Source organism: Aotus nancymaae, unplaced genomic scaffold, assembly GCF_030222135.1.
Source record: "Aotus nancymaae isolate 86718 unplaced genomic scaffold, 86718_ANA_hifiasm-v0.15.2.pri h1tg000003l, whole genome shotgun sequence".
NCBI lineage: Eukaryota > Metazoa > Chordata > Mammalia > Primates > Aotidae > Aotus > Aotus nancymaae.
Window position 1 is genome coordinate 25,393,927 of NW_026988414.1, and position 26,470 is coordinate 25,420,396.

The following is a 26,470-nucleotide window of genomic DNA, read 5'->3' on the forward strand; positions in this document are numbered from 1 at the left end:
TTGACCTGAATTTAGCTCAGTGGGGCAACTGAGAAGAGGACAATTTTGATTAAAATATTTATTTAGTATTTTAAGGTTACCCAAATGTTCTTTTACTGACTGCCTCATTTAATTCTTACAGCAATCCTCTGAGGCCAGGACTGCTTCAGGAATTTTATTGTCATTTTTGGATATGTGGGAACTGAGGTTCAGAGTGTAAAAGCTGTGTACATAGATATCTGACTAGTAGATCACATGATAGAACTAGAACCAAGGTCTATTTCTAAGGCATTTTCCTCCACTGAGATTTGTTGATACAAAAAGCAATCAAGGCATACTTTTGTTCTTTCTGTAGCACTTCATCTACACTTCTATCTGCCATGGACCATATTGTACATATGTCTCTCCCTCTGTAAATCACTCTCTCTCTCTTTTTTTTTTTTCCTTTAAAGACAGGGTTTCGCTATGTAGCCCAAGTTGGAGTGCAGTGGCTATTCATAAGCACAATTATAGTTCACTGCAGCTCCAACTCCTAGGCTCAAGCAATTCTAGTGCCTTAGCTTCCTGAGTAGCTGGCATTCCAGGTGCCCACCAAAGTGCCGAATTGGTCAATTCTTTTTTTTTTTTTTTTTTTTTAATTTGAGATGGAGTCCCACTCTGTCACCCAGGCTGGAGTACAGTGGCTCCATCTCAGCTCACTGCAACCTCCACCTCCTGGGTTTAAGCGATTCTCCTGCCTCAGCCTCCCGAGTAGCTGGGACTATAGGCATGTACAGCCACACTGGCTATTTTTTGTATTCTTAGTAGAGACATGGTTTTGCCATCTTGGCCAAGTTTATCTCCTGACCTCAAGTGATCCACCTGCCTTGGCCTTTCAAAGCGCTGGGATAATAGAAGTGAGCCATGGTGCCCAGCCTGGTCATCAATTCTTAACCTGCAGTGCCCCATGATGTGCAGGAAAGATGAAGTTTACTTTGACTACAAAGAATGAGATGGGACACACACAAAATAAGCTCTAGATGATGTACTCTCCTTCTGGCAACAGGTGAAATTCTACCTATTTTCCTCCATTTTGGAAATGATATATGAATACAACCAAAAGTAGTATTTTTATAGAGATACCTTCAGTTCTTCCTAAATTAAAAAACATTGAGCTTGAGGGATCCAAGATGGCCGGTTAGGAGGAACTTGGGATTGCAGCTCCGAGAGAAAGCGCAGAGGGTGAGTGGATGCCGCATTTCCAGACGGATTTTTACTGCCCACAGACCAGGAGATTCACAGGAGGAGGAGCCCCACGGGTCGCCAGCACCGCTGGTTTGACCAGCGCGGCCACTCGGCCTACGCCCTGGGGCAGGGGGCAGTGGCTCCTTGTGCAGAGTGAGAGAGACTGAGTCCCCTCTAAGCCAGCAAGGGGAGCCGAAACAGGGAGTCAAGCCAGGAGATTCCTGGGCAAAAAAAGCACCACAGGAAACACAACTGAACCCGGGACGGTCCAGCTCTGTGGAGGAGGGGTGTCCTCCATTAGGAAACACCCTGCAGTTCCCAGGGCAATTCGCCATAACCAGGGCAACCCGCCACTACAGAGACTCCGTCACTACAGGGGCGGGCCAACATAGCGGAAGCAGTTCTAACTACACCCATATATACAGGACTGCAGGGAAGTTCACACAGAACCTGGGCGGAGCCCACAGCAGCTCAGCGAAGCCTCTGCAGGCTGAGTGTGACTAGGCTGCCACCTTGTGGGCAGGGAAAATGGCAGCAAGACAGCAGGAAATCATAAAGCCCTAACTCCCTGGGACAGAACACCTGGGGGGAAGAAAAGGGGGTTTATGAGTTCAGCTGCTGCAGACTTAAAATTACCAAAATCAGAAAGACAGCAACTACAAAGTCAATAGGTGGATAAATCCACAAAGATGGGAAGAAACCAGCGCAAAAAGGATGAAAACACCGAAAACCAGAACACCTCTCCTCCTACAAGGGAGCACAAGTCCTCACCAGCAAGGGAACAAGACTGGATGGAGAATGAGTGTGATGAAATGACAGAATCAGCTTTCAGAAAGTGGATAATAGGCAACTTCCATGAGCTAAAAGAACATGTTCTAACCCAATGCAAAGAAACTAAGAACCTTGAACAAAGACTTGACGAAATGCTAACAAGAATGGACAACTTAGAGAGGAATATGAGTGAATTGATGGAGCTGAAAAACACAACACGAGAACTTCACGAAGCATGCACAAATTTCAACAGCCGAATTGACCTAGCAGAAGAAAGGATATCAGAGGTCGAAGATCAACTCAATGAAATAAAACGAGAAGGCAAGATTAGAGAAAACAGGGCAAAAAGGAATGAACGAAGTCAACAAGAAATATGGGACTATGTGAAAAGACCTAATCTACGTTTGATAGGTGTACCTGAATGTGACGAAGAGAATACATCCAAGCTGGAAAATACTCTTCGGGATATTATCCAGGAAAACTTCCCCAACGTAGCAAGGCAGGCCAATATTCAAGTCCAGGAAATACAGAGAACACCACAAAGATATTCCTCTAAAAGAGCAACCCCAAGGCACATAATCATCAGATTCACCAGGGTTGAAATGAAGGAGAAAATACTAAGGGCAGCCAGAGAGAAAGGTCGGGTTACCCACAAAGGGAAGCCCATCAGACTCACTGCAGATCTCTCAGCAGAAACCCTACAGGCCAGAAGAGAGTGGGGGCCGATGTTCAACATTCTTAAAGAAAAGAACTTTCAACCTAGAATTTCATATCCAGCCAAACTAAGCTTCGTAAGTGAAGGAAAAATAAAATCCTTTGTGAACAAGCAAGTACTCAGAGATTTCATCACCACCAGACCAGCTTTACAAGAGCTCCTGAAGGAGGCACTACACATAGAAAAGAACAACCAGTACCAGTCACTCCAAAAACACACCAAATGGTAAAGAGCATCAACACGATGAAGAATCTGCATGGACTAACGGGAAAAACAGCCGGCTAGCATCAAAATGGCAGGATCAAATTCACACATAACAATATTAACCCTAAATGTAAACGGACTAAATGCCCCAATCAAAAGACACAGACTGGCAAATTGGATGAAAAGCCAAAACCCATCAGGGTGCTGTATCCAGGAAACCCACCTCACATGCAAGGATACACAAAGGCTCAAAATAAAGGGATGGAGAAAGATTTACCAAGCAAATGGAGAGCAAGAAAAAGCAGGAGTTGCAATTCTCATCTCTGATAAAATAGACTTTAAAGCAACAAAGATCAAAAGAGACAAAGAAGGACATTACATAATGGTAAAAGGATCAATGCAACAAGAAGAGCTAACGATCCTAAATATATATGCAACTAATACAGGAGCACCCAGATACATAAGGCAAGTTCTTAAAGACTTACAAAGAGACCTAGACTCCCACACAATAATAGTGGAAGACTTCAACACACCATTGTCAATATTAGACAGATCAACGAGACAGAAAATTAACAAGGATATCTAGGACTTGAACTCAGACCTGGAACAAGCAAACCTAATAGACATTTACGGAACTCTCCACCCCAAATCCACAGAATATACATTCTTCTCAGCACCACATCACACCTACTCTAAAATTGACCACATAATTGGAAGTAAATCACTCCTCAGCAAATGCAAAAGAACGGAAACCATAACAAACAGTCTCTCAGACCACAGTGCAATCAAGTTAGAACTCAGAATTCAGAAGCCAACCCAGAACCGCACAGCCTCATGGAAAATGAACAACTTTCTCCTGAATGTTGACTGGATAAACACTGAAATGAAGGCAGAAATAAAGATGTTCTTCGAAACCAACGAGAATGAAGACACCACATACCAGAATCTCTGGGACACATTCAAAGCAGTCTCTAGAGGAAAATATATAGCAATAAGTGCCCACATGAGAAGAAAGTAGAGATCTAAAATTGACACCCTATCATCAAAATTGAAAGAGCTAGAGGAGCAAGATCAAAAAAACTCAAAATCTAGCAGAAGACAAGAAATAACTAAGATCAAAGCAGAATTGAAGGAGATAGAGACATGAAAAACCCTTCAAAAAACCAATAAATCCAGGAGCTGGTTTTTTGAAAAGATCTACAAAATAGACAGACCACTAGCCAGACTAATAAAAAAGAAAAGAGAGAATAACCAAATAGATGCAATAAAAAATGATAAAGGGGATATCACCACAGATTACACAGAAATTCAAACCATCATCAGAGATTATTACAAACAACTCTATGCACATAAAGTAGAAAACCTGGAGGAAATGGATAAATTCCTGGACAGTTGCCTCCTCCCAAGCCTAAACCAGGAAGAAGTTGAAACCCTGAATAGACCAATAACAAGGTCTGAAGTCGAGGTAGCAATTAAGATCCTACCACCCAAAAAAAGTCCAGGTCCAGATGGGTTCACAGCCGAATTCTACCAGTCATACAAAGAGGAACTGGTCCCATTCCTACTGAAACTATTCCAAATAATCCAAAAAGAGGGAATCCTTCCCAAATCATTTTATGAGACCAACATCATCCTAATACCAAAACCTGGCAGAGACTCAACAAGAAAAGAAAACTACAGGCCAATATCCATGATGAACATAGATGCAAAAATCTTCAATAAAATACTGGCAAGCCGATTGCAACAGCACATCAAAAAGCTTATCCACCATGATCAAGTAGGATTCATCCCGGGGATGCAAGGCTGGTTCAATATATGTAAGTCTATAAATGTAATTCACCGCATAAACAGAACCAAAGACAAAAACCACATGATTATCTCAATTGATGCAGAGAAGGCCTTCGACAAAATTCAACAGCCCTTTATGCTAAAAACTCTCAATAAACTAGGTATCGATGGAACATATCTCAAAATAATAAAAGCTATTTATGACAAACCGACAGCCAATATCATACTGAATGGGCAAAAACTGGAAGCATTCCCTTTGAAATCTGGCCCTAGACAAGGATGCCCTCTCTCACCACTCCTATTCAATATAGTACTGGAAGTACTAGACGGAGCAATAAGGCAAGAAAAAGAAATAAAGGGTATTCAATTAGGAAAGGAGGAAGTCAAATTGTCTCTACTTGCAGACGACATGATTGTATATCTAGAAGACCCCATCATCTCAGCCCAAAATCTCCTGAAACTGATAAGCAACTTCAGCAAAGTCTCAGGATACAAAATCAATGTGCAAAAATCACAAGCATTCCTATACACCAATAACAGACTTAAAGAGAGCCAAATCAAGAACGAACTGCCATTCACAATTGCTACAAAGAGAATAAAATACCTAGGAATACAACTAACAAGGAACGTAAAGGACCTCTTCAAGAACTGCAAACCACTGCTCAATGAAATAAGAGAGGACACAAACAGACGGAGAAACATTCCATGTTCATGGTTAGGAAGAATTAACATCGTGAAAATGTCCATACTGCCCAAAGTAATTTACAGTTTCAACACTATCCCCATCAAGCTACCAAAGACCTTCTTCACAGAACTGGAAAAAACCACCTTAAACTTCATATGGAACCAAAAGAGAGCCCACATAGCCAAGTCAATTCTAAGCAAACAGAACAAAGCGGGAGGCATCACACTACCAGACATCAAACTATACTACAAGGCTACAGTAATCAAAACAGCATGGTACTGGTACCAAAACAGAGATATAGACCAATGGAACAGAACAGAGGTGTCGGAGGCGACACAACATATCTACATCCACCCGATCTTTGACAAACCTGATAAAAACAAGCAGTAGGGAAAGGAATCCCTGTTCAATAAGTGGTGTTGGGAAAACTGGCTAGCCATATGCAGAAAGCAGAAACTCGACCCCTTCCTGACACCTTACACTAAAATTAACTCCAGATGGATTAAAGACTTAAACATAAGACCTAACACCATAAAAACAGTAGTAGGAAATCTAGGCAAAACCATTCAGGACATAGGCGTAGGCAAGGACTTTATGACCAAAACACCAAAAGCATTGGCAACAAAAGCCAAAATAGACAAATGGGACCTAATCAAACTCCACAGCTTCTGCACAGCAAAAGAAACAGTCAATAGAGTGAATCGGCAACCAACAGAATGGGAAAAAATTTTTGCAGCCTACCCATCTGACAAAGGGCTGATATCCAGAATTTACAACGAGCTAAAACAGATTTACAAGAAAAAAACAAGCCCATTCAAAAATGGGCGAAAGATATGAACAGATACTTTACAAAAGAAGACATACAAGAGGCCAACAAGCATATGACAAAATGCTCATCATCACTGGTCATTAGAGAAATGCAAATCAAAACTACATTGAGATACCATCTCACGCCAGTTAGAATGGCGATCATTAAAAAATCTGGAGACAACAGATGCTGGAGAGGATGTGGAGAAATAGGAACACTTTTACACTGTTGGTGGGAGTGTAAATTAGTTCAACCATTGTGGAAGACAGTGTGGCGATTCCTCAAGGACCTAGAAATAGAAATTCCATTTGACCCAGCAATCCCATTACTGGGCATATATCCAAAGGATTATAAATTGTTCTACTATAAGGACACATGCACACGAATGTTCATTGCAGCACAGTTTACAATAGCAAAGACCTGGAACGAACCCAAATGCCCATCAATGACAAACTGGACAGGAAAAATGTGGCACATATACACCATGGAATATTATGCAGCCATCAAAAACGATGAGTTCGTGTCCTTTGTAGGGACATGGATGAACCTGGAAACCATCATTCTCAGCAAACTGACACAAGAACACAAAATCAAACACCACATGTTCTCACTCATAGGCGGGTGTTGAATAATGAGAACACATGGACACAGGGAGGGGAGCACTATACACTGGGGTCTATTGGGGGTGAGTTGGGGGGACAGCGGGGGATGGGGAGTTGGGGAGGGATAGCATGGGGAGAAATCCCAGATATAGGTGAAGGGGAGGAAGGCAGCATATCACACTGCCACGTATGCACCTATGCAACAACCTTGCATGTTTTTCACATGTACCCCAAAACCTAAAATACAATAAAAATATATATATAAAAAAAAAACATTGACAAGTGATATTTCTTTAAATTGTATTAATAACAAATGATTTGCCATTATCTTACAGTTATTCACATTGTATCAATGTATCATCAAACAACAATTGAGAATTGTTGAACTTTCATACATATTTACAGAGACCCAAACTGTATTGATGGCTGAGGATAAATATTAAAAGAAGATGAAGACCTTCTGTTATTATGGAGCATTCAAGCAAAAAAGTAAGTTAGCAGACAAATAAATAATTGCAAATGTTTAAATAACTATAAATATAAAAATACAGAGTTAACCCTTCCACAACATGGGGTTTAAGGTGCTGATCCTATGAACAGTGAAAAATCCATGTATAAATATTGGCTTCCCAAAAACTTAGCTACTAATAGCTTACTACTGACTGGAAGCCTTACCAATAACAAAAACTCAATTAATATATATTTTTTATGTAATATATAGTCTATACTATACTCCTAATAAACTAGAGGAAAAATGTTAAGAAAATCATAAAGAAAGCATATATATTTACCGTTCATTAAGTGGAAGTGGATCATCATGAAGATCTTCATCCTTACTGTCTTCACGTTGAGTAGGCTGAGGAGGAAGAGGAAGAAGAGGGGTTAGCCTTGCTGTCTCAAGGGTGGGAGAGATGGAAGATCTGCGTGTAAGTGGACCTACAGTGAATAAAAACTCATGTTGGTCAAGGGTCAACTGTATATCACAGACAAAAATATACACGCATAAATATCATAATAAATGTAAAAAAGCACATGAAGCAGGAATAACAAGACCTGCTTCAGGTATGTGGTCATGAAATGCATCTCAAAGAGGTAACATTTAAGCTGATAAATCAAACAGTGGTCTCCACAGAGAGGACCCACTGAAGAAAGATGTTTCAGAGACCTACTAAGATATAGAGAAAATGTTAACCTCTATTGATATTTTTAAAACAATAAAATAAGAAAAGTTAAATTCTAGTAATATCTACTGATGTTCTCTTTCTCTCTTTCTTCCTTGCTATGCATTTATCAGATGACCACATGTCACACAGTTTGAGTCTCTGGAGAGAGAAAATGGAATTCCACAATGTCAAGGGAGAAAAAAGACACCAGCACCTCACTTGTTCTTTCTCTTCCTATGATAGTAATGTATAACGCTGTGTATAACAGTATATATAAGTGCCTGGTTAAGCAGACTTTCAGATTATATTATCTAGTTTTCAATAAATGAAGATTGTCAAAATTGACAGACAGCTTTAATAGTTTCTTCCAAAGAAACCATGGATAAGAAAATAATCATAATAAGGCAGAACTAAGCAACAATAAGAAAACAGCAGAGATATCTATGTTTCGTATAATATCTTCTTATGCTTCTTTATGAAGTTAAATAGTAGTCATATGTACATGACTTAAAGCATAAATTTATAACAACTATCATTAACAATGAAGCAAAATAATTATTTATTATCTTTAATACCTTATACATTTGTGTATATTTCATAATGAAAATAATATGTTAGCAAAGGAGTACTTGTGTATATTTTATACATAAATATAGCTAAATTAGTAGTACAGTTTCAATGCTTTTGTTTTGTTTTGTTTTGTTTTTGAGATGGAGTCTTACTCTGTTTCCCAGGCTGGAGTCCAATGGCACAATCTTGGCTCACTGCAACCTCCACTTCCCACGTTCAAGCAGTTCTCCTGCCTCAGCCTCCTGAGAAGCTGGAATTACAGGCACCCATCACCATGCCTGGCTCATTTTTTTGTATTTTTAGTAGAGATGGGGTTTTACCATGTTGGCTAGGCTGGTCTCAAACTCCTTACCTCAAGTGATCCACCCACCTCGGCCTCCCAAAGTGTTGGGATTACAGACATGAGCCACCATGCCTGGCCAGGTTCAATGTGTTTGTCTCGTGATAGAGAATCAAAAATATTTGAAGACTATGGATGTAAGGGTTGAGAAGCAATTAGCCACATGACAAGTAGGGAAGTAGACAACTCGGGCAGATGGAATGGTATCTGCAAAGGCCTGTTTGAAGAACTGAGGAAAATCCAGTATAGCTGGGGTGTGTACCATGGAGAGGAAAAGTGATAGGAGATGAAATGGAGTGACAGGAAAGAACAAGTTCACAGAGGACCCTGGAGTATAGTAAAAGATTTATACTTATAGTAAAATTACCAAGACTTTTAAGTGTTTAAAACTGTGATGGAATGATGAAATTTAAGTTTTAAGAAAATTTATTTGGCTATTACTGGATGACGGAATAATGCTGAGTAGACGTGGAAGTGAAACAACCAGTTAGGAGGCTGGTATAGTAATTCAAGCAAGAGATTATTGTGTTGTGAATGAATGTAGTGACAGTGTAGATGAAGACAAGCAGATAGATTTTAAAAACATGTTGGGTATTAATTCAACAGTACTTGCAGACAGATGGAATGAGGGTGGGAGGTTGATGAAGAGAATGAAGAAATCAAGAAAGTTTTCCACGTTTCTTGCTTGAACAACATAGTGTAAGTTGGTAATGTTTATTAATAAAGGGAGTGGGTTTGAAGACAGAATCAAGATTTCTGTGATAGGAATATTAAGTTTGGGATTTCTATGAGAAATTTAAGAGATGATGGTAATCAGGTGGTTGGATATACATGTTGTATAGAACTCACAAGAAAAATACCATTGGCTGTCCTTAGCTGTTAGTACCTTCAAGGTAAGATCTAACATTTCTAAAGCTTTAGGACTTAGCTTATTACACTGATAAGTACTGAGAAAATATCTATTGAATCCAGGAGTTTGGGAAAAAGAGAGTAAAAGGAAGAATACTTGACTAGAATTTGTAGGTCAAGGTGGCAGCCATTGTCCCAGCACCTACTAGACATAGACCTTCTATGGCTGATGGTACAGTCATTTTCAACTGAAAAGGAGCAATTAGTTATTTCAAAGTCAATGACAAAAGCAAAGTGTCTCAATCAGTCCTGGGACCAGCTCTGAAAATCCTGAGGCAAAAGTACAGTTGTCCCTTGGATCAGCCCGTTGGCTTTTTACCTTTGTTCTGGAAATTGGGGCTGCCAAAATAGAATGTTCAATAGAACAGTGAAGGAGTAAATCCATTTGTCATTTTTGCTACAATTTGAGTATCAGATAAAAAAGAATTTTAATCCATTGGAAAATTTAAGGAAGTAATTGAATATAAGTTTTAAAAATTCAATAGTTTCCCTATATAAGAAACAGTAGTAATTAGAAATATAAATACAAAAAGTATCTCATTCATCATGAGCCTCCCCTGCTAAAAAAAATTTAAGAATAATCTTCATAAAAAATGTTTAGGAATAAAGTAAATAAAACCTATAAAACTACACTAAGAAATATAAATTAAGATTTAAATAATAGGGAGGCAGATTGTGTTCTTATACTATTATTATCTCAAGTATTTCAGGATTATAAATTCTTCCAAATTTTGGTATAGGATAAAGAAAATGCCAGTCAAAATCACAATAGAGTTATTTTTGGAAATTGGTGAAATCACTCAAAGGTTTATATTGAAGGATACATGTGTGAGAATCAGTGGCCAGTGGGTAAAGAACAGTGAGAGAGGAGGAGCAGAGTCTGTGGCCCACGGGAAAATTAGAAGGATTAGGACAAGATAAGGTCCCTCTTTATACAAGTGTATCTACCCTCTCTGTAGGTGCTGAGTACCACTCATCTATCTGATAGGCATCCAAGGCCAGTTGCAGAATTTCCATTTAACTGTACCATCCATTATAACAAAATCACTCAATGGCCTCTAACCCATTGTTTTTATAATTTTTTTAAATGGCTGATTTCTCACTAGACTGTTTTTTCATATTTATATTTCTACTGTCTAATACAGTGTGTCATACGTTGAAATTGTTTCACAATATTTCTCATGAACAAATGAATAAATGTTCTGGAGATCCTAGTACCTTACTGCTGTATTCCTGGATCAGGATTTTGTTCAGCCAATATTTATTACTAATAAATTAGCACTGACTAATGCTACAAGAGATACTAGAGAGCCAAAAATCATTACATTGATGAGAATTATTAAGCTTCTTAAGGGAATTATTTCTGGTATCTCTGAGCATAGATTATTTGTTTCTCCAAACACCTGAATATCTATTTCTCAAACCTCTGACATTTTACAGAGATCACATAAGAAAAGCCACCTATGGTATCCAACCTGAGTTAGAGTCCTGGCCATGGTGTGACTTAAAAGGGACCCTCAAGCTTAATAGCTCCTGTGTTTTTTAGATGTATAAGGAAATGTGTCCTTGTTTCACTCACAAAAGCATTTTTTAAAAGACCTTAAGAATGTGAAAGTTTGAAATGATAAAAAATGTTATAATATTTCTTCACAGCTAGAAATCTGGAGCAGGGTTTTACTACCAACCTCCCTCTTCCTGCATTGACACAAGAACAGGAAGCTCTTGCTGCTTATTTCCACTGGTTCATCAGGCAGTCAATTGTAAGGCCATAATGGATAGTTATTGATTGATGTTCATTTTCAAAATTATTTGAAAATTCTGACAATTCATTTTCTATCTGTGAACTTTGTAACTCAAAATGCTGTTGAATGAACCTCACTTAACTGCAAAAGGAGCTTGGTTGTCTCTGCTTTGTGCTATATTCACCAGTGAGCTTACAGTTAAAAAGTGAGTTCATAGTTCAAAAGTTCTGAGATTGTTGTACATTCCCTAGCCCAAATGCCCTTTGAAACACACACACACACACACACACACACACACACAATTAATTGTTCACAAGTATGCACCAGCCACTGTATTGGATGTTAGGGATTTAAAATAAAGAAGACAGCAGCAGCTCCTGTTTCTGTGTTGGTCCATGTGGACTGTTCTCCACATAGCAACCAAAGCACATGTTTGAATATGAAAAAGTAAAACCACATGCCTCCCTTGATCAAATCTCTGCAATGATTTCACATCAATCACGGCCAACACATTTCTACCTGAATTGGTCCCTGCCTACCTCACTTCCTGGTATCCTTCTCATTCATTCCTTTCCGATTACACTAACTTTCTACCTTTTTCATGAACCTATCAAGCTTCTCCACTCCAGAAGCATGCATTTACTGTACCCTGTATTTGTAAATCTCTTCCTCACATTTCCACATGGTTTGCTTTCATACATTTCAACTCAGTTATTTCCTCAGAGAAAATTTCCTGACAACTATTTCAAAGTAGCAACATCACCACAATCACTTTCCAGCCTCTATTCTGCTTTACTTTTCTTCAAAATACTAGCAACAATCTAAAATTATGTCACACATTTGTTTATTGTCCATTTCACATCTCTATAACATAAATTTCATATAAGCATAAACTTACTTGACTTGTCAACACCTATATCCACAATGCCTCATGCCATAGTTGCTCAATAAATATTTTTAAATGAATGAATGAATGAATGCCTAAACCTTGTCCTTGGGGAATTTCTAGTGTGTACAGACACAAAAATAGGTAACTATTTCTTTTAAAAATTGCAACAACTCTGTCAGATACATATTATTGTTTGTCTTCAAGAGGTGAGGAAACAGGCTCGGAGAGGCTAAGTAATTTTCTCTGGTTCTATCAGCTAGTAAAGTGATAAAATTCAGATTTAAGTCAGTAACTATATCACTGATAATGAATCTACCAATTTCTTTGAATAACAGAGTAATCTTTCAACTAAGTTAATGTAGACTTTGCTTATCTCATATAAACTTTCCAGTTTTTTCTATTGATTGGCACATTAAATTTTAGCAGTTGCCCATATGTACATATTTTATATCATAGATCAGATGCAATCTTCTATATACAAAACAAAAAATGTATTTAGGAATACATATCAAAAAGTCTTCTTATAATCTGAAATAATAAAAAAAATTGGAAGTATCCTGAGGACCCAATATCAGAGAATTGGCATTGTCAGTTGTGACTATTCATTACAGTAGCATGTTACATAAACCATAAAGGTTACATTTAAAATTTTTATCAGTAACACAGAAAATTCTCCCAATCCATCATTTAGTGGAAAACATATATTATAAAATTAAATGCAAGATGTGAACTTCTGGCCATGACAGCTTGTATCAGACTAACCTTCCCACAAAGAACAACTTTCTATAGTTGCTAGATAAAATACAAAAACAGTGATTTGAGGGAGGTTAACCAAGGTATCCAAGATCTGACAAACTAAGATCTAAGAAAAAAATGAAAGGAACTGAGATAAACTGTATGTACATTTTTGCCACTTTCTCCCCTTGGACCATTTGCCAATTTGCAATGAGGACATAGGATCAACAAATAAAATGGAAGAGTAAATATTATGGCAGTATTAATCAGTGAGGAAAACAAAATCAAAGTTTAGGCCTACCAATGCAGCCAGAAGTTAACAGATCAAGATTATGGTGGAAAGAGAAACAGAAAACTGAACCCAACATTCTGAGCACAATTTCTTCTAGAGGCATCTGCCAGTGTCAAAGTGTGTATAGACATTATAAAACACCTTCTAAAAAGCTAGAAAGCTAAACAGAGATTTCATTAGACTCATGGTGCTGGTAAAATAATTAAACTTCAAGGAGAATGGGTTTTGGTAAACCATTCACAGCCTCAAATTATCTTATTCCCTGATTAGACTGAGATAATCTATTCATACACAAAAGAAGAAAGATCATTTCAGAAGGAAGAGAGAATCATCCAAGGAATTCAAAATTTTTAAAACAAAATGTCCAATATTCAATCCAAAATTACTAGATATGCCAGGACACAGTACCAAATGACCTCCTGTCTTACCCTAAAAGACAATAATTTGCAGTAGAAACCTAAAGGCAATCTTGACCTAATGGTCATCTAGCAGTTAGACTTATCTAACATGGACTGTAAATTTACCATGGTTAAAAAGTAGATAAATATGTGGAGAATGCTAGTAAAGAACTAAAATTTGTGAAGATAATCAAATAAAAATTTGAAGATTGAACATAAAAGAAGATTGCTTTGAGGGAAATCAGAAGGGAAATTAAAGAACAGCTCACAGGTTAATACAAAATATACAGATTAAAGTACAGAGAAATAAAACAAAAATATATAAAGCATAATATATGGGAATGCTGAAGAAAATTAATACTCACAAAATCAAGTCTCAGAGGAGAGAAAAGAGAAAATTAGCAGAAACAATATTTGAAAAGATACTAGCTGAGAATTTTCCAGAACTGTTAAGGAATGGGACGTCATAATTACTAAGCCAAAGAGAAAGGTCAAGCTGTGAACTGTGTCAGGCAAACCTGCCTCCTATTTTATTCCTAAATAAGATAGCTACAAAAAAAAAAAAAAAAAAAAAAAAAGCTATACCTCTCTCACAATTTTCTCACTAGGAAATTCCTTGCATGCTTCAAGATCTTTACCCCAAGCTGGTACTGTTGAATCTTACCCCGACAATGTAAATTGATAGCTTGCCTTTACAGGTATGGGACAAAGGACAGAACTCTAAGCCATCCCTCTACTCACCTGAGAGAAATGCATATCTGATTGTTCCTCTAATTTAAAAATGCTGATTCACTGAGCAAGACAAAGCCAGAAGTTACTATTTCTCTACTCCCTGTCACATGTAAATTGTGTATTTGGTGAAAGACTGATCAAAGACTTGAAAGAATATAACTGTGTGTCTCTTATCTATCCAAACCTTTAAAAAATTTCTTCCCCTTTCCGCAGTGACCATCCATTCCCCTTTAAATATTGAAGCCTTCAAAATCCTCCTTGGAGAAGACACAGACCTACCTCCCAAGTATGTGTCCTTAGCCTTGGCAAAATATACTCTCTAAATTAAAAAGAAAAAAAAAGTAGGTATATCATAAAAAAAAAGCATTATATAAAAGACAGATCAAAAATGAAAAGCTCCTCTTTGTACGTCTGGTAGAATTCAGCTTTGAATCCATCTTGACTTGGGCTTCTTTTGGTTGGTAGGCTATTAATTGCTGCCTCAACTTCAGTGCTTGTTATTGGTGTATTCAGGGTTTCGACTTCTTCCTGGTTTAGGCTTGGGAGGGTGCAAGTGTCCAGGAATTTATCCATTTCTTCCAGATTTACTGGTTTATGTGCATAGAGTTTGTTGTAGTAATCTCTGGTGGTAGTTTGTATTTATGGGAATTGGTGGTGATAACTCTTTTGTCATTTTTTATTGCATCTATTTGATTCTTCTCCCTTTTCTATTAATCTGGCTAGTGGTCTATTGTGTTGATCTTTTCAAAAAACCAGCTCCCACATTTATTAATTTTTTGAATGTTTTTTTTGTGTCTCCATCTCCTTCAGTTCTGCTCTGATGTTGGTTATTTCTTGTCTTCCGTTAGGTTTTGAGCTTTTTTGATCTTGCTCCTCTAGCTCTTTCAATTTTGGTGATAGGGGGTCGATTTTAGATCTTTCCTTGCTTCTCATGTGGGCATTTATTGCTATAAATTTCCCTCTAGACACTGCTTTAAATGTGTCCCAGAGATTCTGGTATGTTGTGTCTTCATTCTCGTTGGTTTCAAAGAACATCTTTATTTCTGCCTTCATTTTATTGTTTATCCAGTCCATATTCAGGAGCCAGTTGTTCAGTTTCCAAGAAGTTGTGTGGTTCTGAGTTATGTTCTCAATAATGAGTTCCAATTTGATTGCACTGTGGTGTGAGAGACTGTTTGTTATGATTTCCATTCTTTTGGATTTGCTGAGGAGTGATTTACTTCCAATTATATGGTCAATCTTAGAGTAGGTGTGATGTGGTGCTGAGAAGAAAGTATATTCTGTGAATTTAGGGTGGAGAGTTTTGTAGATGTCTATTAGGTTTGCTTGGTCCAGGTCTGAGTTCAAGTCCTGGATATCCTTGTTAATTTTCTGTCTCTTTGATCTGTCTAATATTGACAGTGGAGTGTTAAAGTTTCCCACTATTATTGTGTGGGAGTCTAAGTTTCTTTGTAGGTCATTCTGAAACTATTCCAAACAATCCAAAAAGAGGGAATCCTTTCCAAATCATTTTATGAGACCAACATCATCCGGATACCAAAACCTGGCAGAGACTCAACAAAACAAGAAAACTTCAGGCCAATATCCATGATGAACATAGATGCAAAAATCTTCAATAAAATACTGGCAAACCAATTGAAACAGCACATCAAAAAGCTTATCCATCATGATCAAGTAGGCTTCATCTTGGGGATGCAAGGCTGGCTCAACATACCCAAGTCTATAAACATAATCTACCACATAAACAGAACCAAAGACAAAAACCACATGATTATCTCAATAGATGCAGAGGCGGCCTTTGACAAAATTCAACAGCACTTTATGCTAAAAACTCTCAATAAACTAGGTATAGATGGAACGTATCTCAAAATAACAAAAGCTATTTATGACAAACCCACAGCTAATATCATACTGAATGGGCAAAAACTGGAAGCATTACCTTTGAAATCTGGCACTAGACAAGTATGCCCTCTCTCACCACTCCTATTCAATATAGTATTGGAAGTTCTAGCCAGAACAATCAGGCAAGAACAAGAAATAAAGGATATTCAATTTGGAAAGGAAGAAGTCAAATTGTCTCTATTTGCAGACAACATGATTGTATATTTAGAAGACCCCATCATCTCAGCCCAAAATCTCCTGGAACTGCTAAGCAACTTTAGCAAAGTCTCAGGATACAAAATCAATGTGCAGAAATCACACGCATTCCTATATACTAGTCACAGACTTAAAAAGAGCCAAATCAAGAGCAAACTGCCTTTCACAATTGCTACAAAGAGAATAAAATACCTAGGAATACAACTAACAAAGGATGTAACAGACCTCTTCAAGGAGAACTACAAACCACTGCTGAAGGAAATAAGAGAGGACACAAACAGATGGAAGAACATTCCATGCTCATAGTTAGGAAGAATCAATATGGTGAAAATGGCCATACTGCACAAAATAATTTATATATAGATTCAATGCTATTCCCATCGAGCTACTTATAACCCTCTTCACAGAACTGAAAATAACCACGTTAAACTTCATATATAACCAAAAGAGAGCCCACATAGCCAAGAAAATTCTAAGCAAAAAGAACAATGCTGGAGGTATCATGCTACCTAACTTAAAACTATACTACAAGGCTACAGTAATCACAACAGCACGGTATTGGTACCAAACAGAGATATAGACCAATGGACCGGAATAGAGGCCTCAAAGGCAACACCACACATCTACAACCATCTGATCTTTGACAAACATCACAAAAACAAGCAAAGGGGAAAGGATTCCCTGTTTAATAAATGGTATTGGGATAACTGGCTAGCCATGTGCAAAAGCTGAAACTGGAACCGTTCCTGACACCTTACACTAAAATTAACTCCAGACGGATTAAAGACTTAAACATAAGACCTAACACCACAAAAACCCTAGAAGAAAACCTAGGCAAAACCATTCAGGACATAGGCATAGGCAAGCACTTCATGACTAAAACACCAAAAACATTGGCAACAAAAGCCAAAATACACAAATGGAATCTAATTAAACTCCAGAGCTTCTGTACAGCAAAAGAAACGATTATTAGAGTGAACCAGCAACCAACAGAATGGGAAAACATTTTTGCAATCTACCCATCTGACAAAGGGCTAATAGCCAGAATCTACAAAGAACTAAAACAAATTTACAAGAAAAAACAAACAAACCCATCCAAAAGTGGGAGAAGAACATGAACAGACACTTTTCAAACGAAGACATTTATGAGACCAACAAACATATGAAAAAATGTTCATCATCACTGATCATTAGAGAAATGCAAATCAAAACCACATTGAAATGCCACCTTACCCAGTTAGAATGGCACTCATTAAAAAATCTGGAGATAACACATGCTGGAGAGGATGTGGAGAAATAGGAACACTTTTACACTGTTGGTGGGAGTGTAAATTAGTTCAGCCATTGTAGAAGATAGTGTGGCAATTCCTCAAGAACCTAGAAATAGAAATTCCATTTGACCCAGCAATCCCATTACTGGGTATATATCCAAAGGATTATAAATCGTTCTATTATAAAGACACATGCACACGTATGTTCATTGTGGCACTGTTTACAATAGCAAAGACCTGGAACCAACTTAAATGCCCATTGGTGATAGACAGGACAAGGAAAATGTGGCACATATACACCATGGAATACTATGCATCCATAAAAAAAGATTAGTTTGCATCCTTTATAGGGACATGGATGAATCTGGAAACCATCATTCTCAGCAAACTGACACAAGAACAGAAAATCAAACACCGCATATTCTCACTCATAGATGGGTGTTGAACAATGAGAACACATGGACACAGGGAGGGGAACATCACATACTGGGGTCTGTTGTGGGGGAATAGGGGAGGGACAGTAGGGGGTAAGGAGGTTGGGGAGGGACAACATGGGGAGAAATGCCAGATATAGATTGATGGGGGGATGGAGGCAGCAAACCACATTGCCATGTAGGTATCTGCAACAATGCTGTATGTTCTGCACATATACCTCAGAACCTAAAGTGCAATAATATATATATATGCATAAAATGAAAAGCAACCAGAGGGGACAAAGACATACTGCTTTTAAAGTAGCAATTATAAGAGCTCAGGTGATTTTTTACGATAAATGATGGAAGATATTAAACACTGGAATAAAATCTTTAACTGGCTGAAAGATAACTGCCGATCTAAAATTCTATGCCCAGTAAAAGTATCCCTCAAAAACTGGGGTGAACTAAAGACATTTCACACACAAAAAATGTTGGCAGTGTTTATCACTGGCCAAACTGTACTGAAAGAAATACTATAGAGAATTGCACAGACAGAAGAAACGTTATTCCACATGGAAGAAGATATTTCAGGAAAAATGAAAACAAGCATCCGTAAAGTATATTTCAATAGGAAAGGGACTGAAAGAGAGTGAATAGAACTAAAGTTTTACTCAATTTTTCCATTGTTCAGGAAATGATATGTTAAGAGAGACATTAATAAGCCAGTGATGCATACTGAAATCTATAATATGACCACTAAAAAGATAATAAAAGTGTATATATGCAAAAAAGAAGGGAAAATACAACAATTTAAAAAATAATTAGTACAATAAAAACTAACAAGACAAAAACTAAAATGGACAAGTAGAAAATAAGTAACATATTTAAACCCAAATGTATCTGTGATTATATTAAGCAAAAATGAACTAAATATTACAATTAAAAATCTATGTTTGTCAGACTGAATGAAGAAAATAAACTGTATGTTAATTACAAGAAATAAGACTTAACCATAAAGACACTGATATAACTACATAAAATCAAATAAGGTCATTTTGAAAGCAAGAAGTATTAGTGGAGATAATGTGGAATATTTCACTAAAGAAGACTGATTTAAAAGGAAGATGTAATAATTATAAATGTATATGCATCTAATAACAAGATCAAAAGATACAAAGTAATAACTAACATAGCTAAAAGAAACAAAAATTCCATATTGTGTAGTTTTTAACACATATCTGTTAGTAACTGATAAAAAATAGACAGAAAAATGGAGAAAAAAATAACAACTAGATGAAATTACACATGAATTCCTATAATCAATTAAGGAAAAAAAAAAACTCAACTGTAAAAATCTTCCTGAGAATAGAGAGTCACTATATTCTTTATTCCAGAGAATAGAAAGTCACTATATTCTTGATATGAAAACCTGGCAAGAACATTACAATAAAATAAAATTATAGGCAAATTTGTCTTATAAGCATAATTGCAAAAATCTTTTTTCTTTTTTGAGACAGAGTTTCACTCTGTCACCCAGGCTGGAGTGTAATGGTGCAATCTTGGGTCACTGCAGCCTCTGCCTCCCAGGTTCAAGTGATTCTCCTGCCTCAGCCTCCCAGGTAGCTGGAATTACAGTTGTCCACCACCACGCCAGGCTAATTTTTTGTATTTTTAGTAGACATACGGTTTTGCAATATTGGCCAGGCTGATCTTGAAACCCTGAACTCAGGTGACCTACTTGCCTTGGCCTCCCAAAGTGCTGGGATTACAGGTGAGAGCCACCATGCCTAGCCACAAAAATCTTAACCAAAATATTTAAAACTCTGGCTGGGCGGTGGCTCACACCTGTAATCCCAGCACTTTGGGAGGCCGAGGCAGGTGGATCACGAGGTCAAGAGATCAACACCATCCTGGCTAACATGGTGAAACCCCATCTCTACTAAAAATACAAAAATTAGCCAGGCGTGGTGGCATGCACCTGTAGTCCCAGCTACTTGGGAGGCTGAGGCAGAAGGATCACTTGAACCTGGGAGGCAGAGGTTGCCGTGAGCCGAGACTGCGCCACTGCATTCCAGCCTGGCAACAGAGCAAGACTCCGTCTCAGAAAAAAAAAGAAAGAAACGGAAAGAAAAGAAAACTTAAATCCAGTTATACATAAAAAAGGTAATGCAGTACAACTCAACTGGGTTTATTTCAGAAATTCAAGACTGGTTTAGCATTCAAAAATAAAACTAATTTACTACATTAGTTGCATAAATAGGAAAAAGATTCCGAAAACCCTTTGATAAAAGTCAATACAATGTCATAAGCAATAGACTATATTCAGAAAATATAAATAAATCACGCAAATCAATGAGCAAATTAGACAATCCAATTTTTAAGATGACTCAGTGTCTAGGATGAGTATTCCACAAAAGGAAATATCTAAATGGCCCAAAATCGTAGCAAAAATTACCCCATAAATTAATATGATGTATTAGATTTTGTCCCTCAAAAAGATATGTGGAAGTCCTAAACCCATGAATGGGATCTTATTTGGAAATAGAGTCTTTGCAGATGTTATCAAGTTAAGATGAAGTAATACAGGATTAAGGTGGCCCTAAACCAGTGATTGGTATCCTTATGAGAAAGGGGAAAACTGGACACATGGAACACACAGGAAGAATGCCATGTGACGATGGAGGCTGAGATTGGAGTGATTACAAGTTAAGGATTATCAAGGATAGCTGGCAACCACCAGAAGCTAGGAAAAGCCAAGAAAGGATCGCTCCTTACAATCTTTAGAGAGAGCATGACTCTAGAATGTTCCTTGATTTCAGACCTCTAGCCTCCAGAGCTGTGAGAGAATAGACGCTGTTGTTATAAGACACCCAGTTTGTGGTAATTTGTCATAGCAGCCCCAGGAAGCTAATACAATTAGCTGTAAGTGAAACACACATTAAAGGTCTTAATTCAAAACAACTACATACTCATTATAACAGCTAAAATGAAAAAGATGAAAATACTTGGTCTAGGCAATGGGGTAGATTAATAAGAACTCTCATATGCTGCCAGGGAATGGAGGTGTGGGGTAGAGTGTAAATCATTATGATTATTTGTAAAAATGTTTGACAGTATCTGCAAAAACTGCACATATTTTGCCCTATGAGTTAACGATTCTATTCCCAGGTATATACCCACAAATGTGTGAGTACTTATTCATCAAAAGACATGTAACCAAAAATTAATTTTAATGGCCCCCAAATGGAACGTATGAAAATGTTCATCAACAGTTAAATGGATAATTAATTTCTGGTATATTAATACAATGAATAAGTATACAATAATAAGAATGAATAATCTACAAATACTTCTAGTTGTATGAAAGAATCTCAGAAACATAATGCTAGAAAACAAGGTTAGATTCCAAAGACTGAAACTGATTTGATTTCTTTTACATAAATTTCAAAGCAGGAAACTCTCATGATAGAAGTCAGAATACTGGTTGCTTTTGGGCAGGGGTGGTAAACTCAGAAGGGAGTAGGGGCAACGTTTCTAAGGTGCTGATAATATATCTTTATCTGGAAAGTGGTTACCTGGGTACGTTGACTTTGAAAAGCTACCTAGATCTGCACCATACAACTTGTATTCTTGTGTGTGTGTGTGTGTGTGTGTGTGTGTGTGTACTTCTATATAGCTTCATGAGAAAACCTTTTAAAAACTGCATGTACATGATGATTTCTACGATGCATGAGAAACACACCTAGAAAAAAGGCTTGATAGTGACTATATTTGGATGGTGAGATTATGTGTGATTTTTATTTTCTTGCTCAGATTGTGAATTTTTTAAATTTTCTGCAATGACTAAGATTTAGTTCTAGATGAAGAAAAAATACCCTACAGTTGTTTTATTTTTATTTTTGGATCAATGGTAGTCTGATCATACTATCAACCTGGTAGAAGGGCAATGGGTAGAGATTTTTTTATATCACTGATGAATATATTTTATTCCTCACCATATTTGTGTAAACTCTTAGATTTTCATCTCAAAAGGTTGTGTTCAAATGTGTTATCAAATCATACGAGTAAGAATTACATTGTTGAGTCGAAGCAAAACAAAATATAGACACAGTCCAATGAGTGCTCTCATTCCACTGTCTTTGTATATGAGGACAACTCAGACAAAGGAGCCCATTCATTCAGAAATCAAAGTCCATTTTCCTAACAACATGGGAGATCAGGCATTATTTTAACATTTTCTTACCTTCCTATATTGCCAGTAGCCTCACAAATGCTTAGTGAAATGTATCCTTCATTCTTAAAATCTACTCTGTTGAGATGGGCTGAATGTTGAACGAATGCTCTGTATAGAACCTATAGCCACTCAGAAATATCCAAATCTTTGTTTCTTCTGCCTAAGGGTAATTGTTCATACTGCCCTGACTTTTAAAGGGGTCTGTCTGACCCACACAACACAATTCTAGGACTTTATGAACACCCATGGGAGAAGATGTCTGTCACCTCACTACCCTAAAGTGATACAAAGAAAAAGCACAGGCTTTTCAGTGAATCAGATCTGAGTTTAACTATGAGATCAACCATTTAGCAGCTGTACAACACTGGGGTCTCTCCAAGACCTTCTTTATGTTTTGCCCATTCAGTTCAACTAAATTTAATCTGTCAAACATTAATTGAAGATCTTGAGTATATTAGAAATTGTTCTCAATACTGGAAATACAAAGGGAAGTATGCAAAGTTAATAGTCTCTGTCTTCAAGGAGCTAATAGTCTGAAAAACAGGGAGAAATGCCACTACACCCTCTTCACAGTTTTGGCTTGAGAACCCATGCAGTACTATTTAAAAGAGTAGAATACAATTTGTCCGTAGGGTAGGTGTTCAGTGTTAGTTCCATTTTATCTTTTCTCTATTGCCAGTCTGTCCTAGGCTTGTGATTTCCGCCAGTTACTTTATCTCACTGCACTTAGATTTTGCAAATGGGGAAAACAGATTTTTACAATACCCCTCCTGCAATAGCAAACAACTCCAGAGTTTTAGTGAATTTGTTCTAGTTATCTATGGCTTTGTAAAGAATCATCCCCCAAAATTAATGATTTAAAACAACTATATTTTGCTCACCAATCTGTAATCTGAGGAGAGGTTAGTGGGAACAACTTGTCTCTGCTCCTTTATCTGGACTGGTTCCAATACTGAGGACTGCATCGTATGAAGCCTCACACATGCAAGTGTCTACTGGTTCATGCTGGCTATTCGTTGGGACCTCACCTAGGAATGTGCCTGGAATAGTTACACATGACTTTTCCATTGGCTTTCTCACAAGCATGGAGCCTAGATTTCCTGGGCTAGTATCTCAAGAAGAACAGATGAAAGCTGTACTGTATTTAATGACTTAGACACAGAAGTTATATAGTGCTAATTCTGCCATGGTCACAGGCTGTCCTAGAGTCAAGGGGAGGGAACATAGACCCCACCTTTCAATGGGAGAGTGTCAATGTCATAATATAAAAAGAACATGAAGATGAAAAATGTTGATATTACCCTCTTTAAAACAATCTGACATAGGTTTTAAGTAACACAAATTTAATTTTTGCCCAAACTTTATAGTCACTGGAAGTCAGCATGAGGAGCCCTAATCATCATAGTCACTTGGGGATCCAGGCTGATGGAGGTTTCATCTTGACATATAGTCCCATAATTGGTGAGGCAAGAGACATGAATGTAGCATACCTCATAAAGCTTCTACCCAAGAGTGGTATTTGTCACTTCATCTTACATTACACTGGAAAACATTTCACAAGGCTAATGCTAAACATCAAAGACAGTAGAAGAAGGGCAATCCTACCACATGGCTGGAAGGAAAGAACTGGATTATTTATGAACAGCCCTAATGACTAGCATACCCACCACCTAGGGCTGTTAGGAGGACTCAGTGAGATAAAGAACATGAGGAGTATAGTATAGGACAATCCTAAATAACTGAATATGTTCTCTAAATCTCAGCTATTACACTTACAACTATGTTGTTTATAAAATGGCCTGCCATTTTTCTAGCCATACTGTCCAACACTGGGATGAGTCCTTGAGTTTAGGATATCAGATCGTTAGCTTTCTTAAATTTAAGTACTACTTAAAAAGTTTTGTCTTATCACCAAGACTCAGAAAATGACTGCAGTGTAGAGAATGATTCTTGGTTTGGGGACCTGGAGAAATTAGGACTTGCATAGCCTTTATAAGGACCAAGAATTCAAACCTTTTTTCTTCCATTACTGTCACTAACTTAGTTCTCTCACAGGAAGACAGTTGGGTACTAGGCATTAGCTATCTAAACAAAATAACTTGACAGCCTTAACAGGAAGCAGACTTAGCCTCCGAAGAGAGAGCACGAAACTTCAAAAGATCCCCACATGCAAAGAATGATGTGCCCATGAATATGCCTCTCCAGAAATGTCATTTTGTCTTTCCCCTCACAAAATAGTGTTTCTGCACTAATGACCTTTCTTCTCAATCTGTCCTTTGCCCAACTTTGATGTTGCAGTGACCTCCTGAAAAGCTTTGGAATAGGTAAGCTTGTTTTCAAATTTCAGCTTCACTATTTACTACCTTTGTGATCCTCCAGCAAATCACCTAAAATCTGAGTCTCCTCTGCAGATAGAGATGAAAGCATCTACCAGAATTTACAGACAACTCATATAAATCTTTAGTTTGAATCATGTCACAGAGTAGACATTGAAATGTTACCTCCTCCTTCCTGTGTCCAAGTTCTCAGGTTCCCCAAGGAGAATTTGGGATCCAGGTGTTGTTTTTCTCATTTTCTCATTTTTTTTTTTTACATGAAAGAGTCAACTAGCTATTGTATTAATAATTATTCCAAATTTTTAAACAGCTCTCTTTGAGAGGCAAATTATAAATTATTCTTTATTATTTATTTCTTTTTTCTTTTCTTTTCTTCTTCTTGTTTTTTTTTTTTTTTTTGGAGACAGAGTCTCACTCTGTTGCCGAGGCTGGAGTGCAGTGGCACAATCTCAGCTCACTGCAACTTCTGCCCCCCGGGTTCAAGCAATTCTCCTGCCTCAGCCTCCAAAATAGCTGGGACTACAGTTGCACGCCACCACACCTGGCTAATTTTTTGTATTTTAGTAGAGATGGGGTTTCGCTGTGTTGCCTAGGCTATTATTATTTCTGGGGTAACTTAGATCCAATGAGAATTATTCTTTGAAAGAGTCAGAGAATGTGTCATATAAACTGAGTTGGAGACAATTTTGATCTTTAGTAAGATTTTTAATCTTTACTGTTGTTATTGCTTAATTCACCCTTTTTCTTTTTTAACCAATTTGGGGATTTCCTCCACATTTTTTCATTTCACTGATATTCTCAAATTTTATTAAAGTATATTGTATTCATAGTATTCTTTTTAAACCAAAATCTATACCACAGTGATTTTAATAGTACTTTTCTAATTTCTAAGATTAATTTAGTTTTTATCTATTGACTAGATTTTTTTTCAGAGATGTCTCTGTTTGTTTTTGCAAAAAATAAGACTTGGATTTATATATTATTTTAAATAGTTTCCAAAGTCAGAGGTTTCTGCTTTTATTGTCATTATCCTTTAGTTCTTCTTAGTATAGTTTTATACTTTAATTATTTCATATTTAAGAAAAAAAGCATTTAGTACTTAACATTTCCTTTTGAAAACAGCATTGGCTGTACTTCCTAAGTTTTTTGTTTGGGTGTTCTCATTTTAAACACTTAAAATAGTTTATATTTATAGTTTGTCAAATTTATCTTTGTCCCAGTAGTAATTTGGAGCAATTATATTTAAAATTCCAATTTGAGAAATATTTAAAACTCATACTTGTAAAAAGCATTTTTAGTTATCTAGCATTATAGACTGAAAATATGGTCTCTCTGTAATATCTGGCTATTGGAATATTTATTTTTATATGTGTGTTTGTGACCTAGTTAATAATTATATTTTTAAAATTGTTTCATTAAGCATTCAAAGCAATTATGTTTTCGTTGTTAAGCAAAACCTTGATGTATTTATGCAGTATATAACTAACTATACAGTACATATACAAGGGCTCCTGAAAAACATGAGAGTTGGTAGAGTACCCAGCCCCCTACATAGTCAAGTCTGCATATA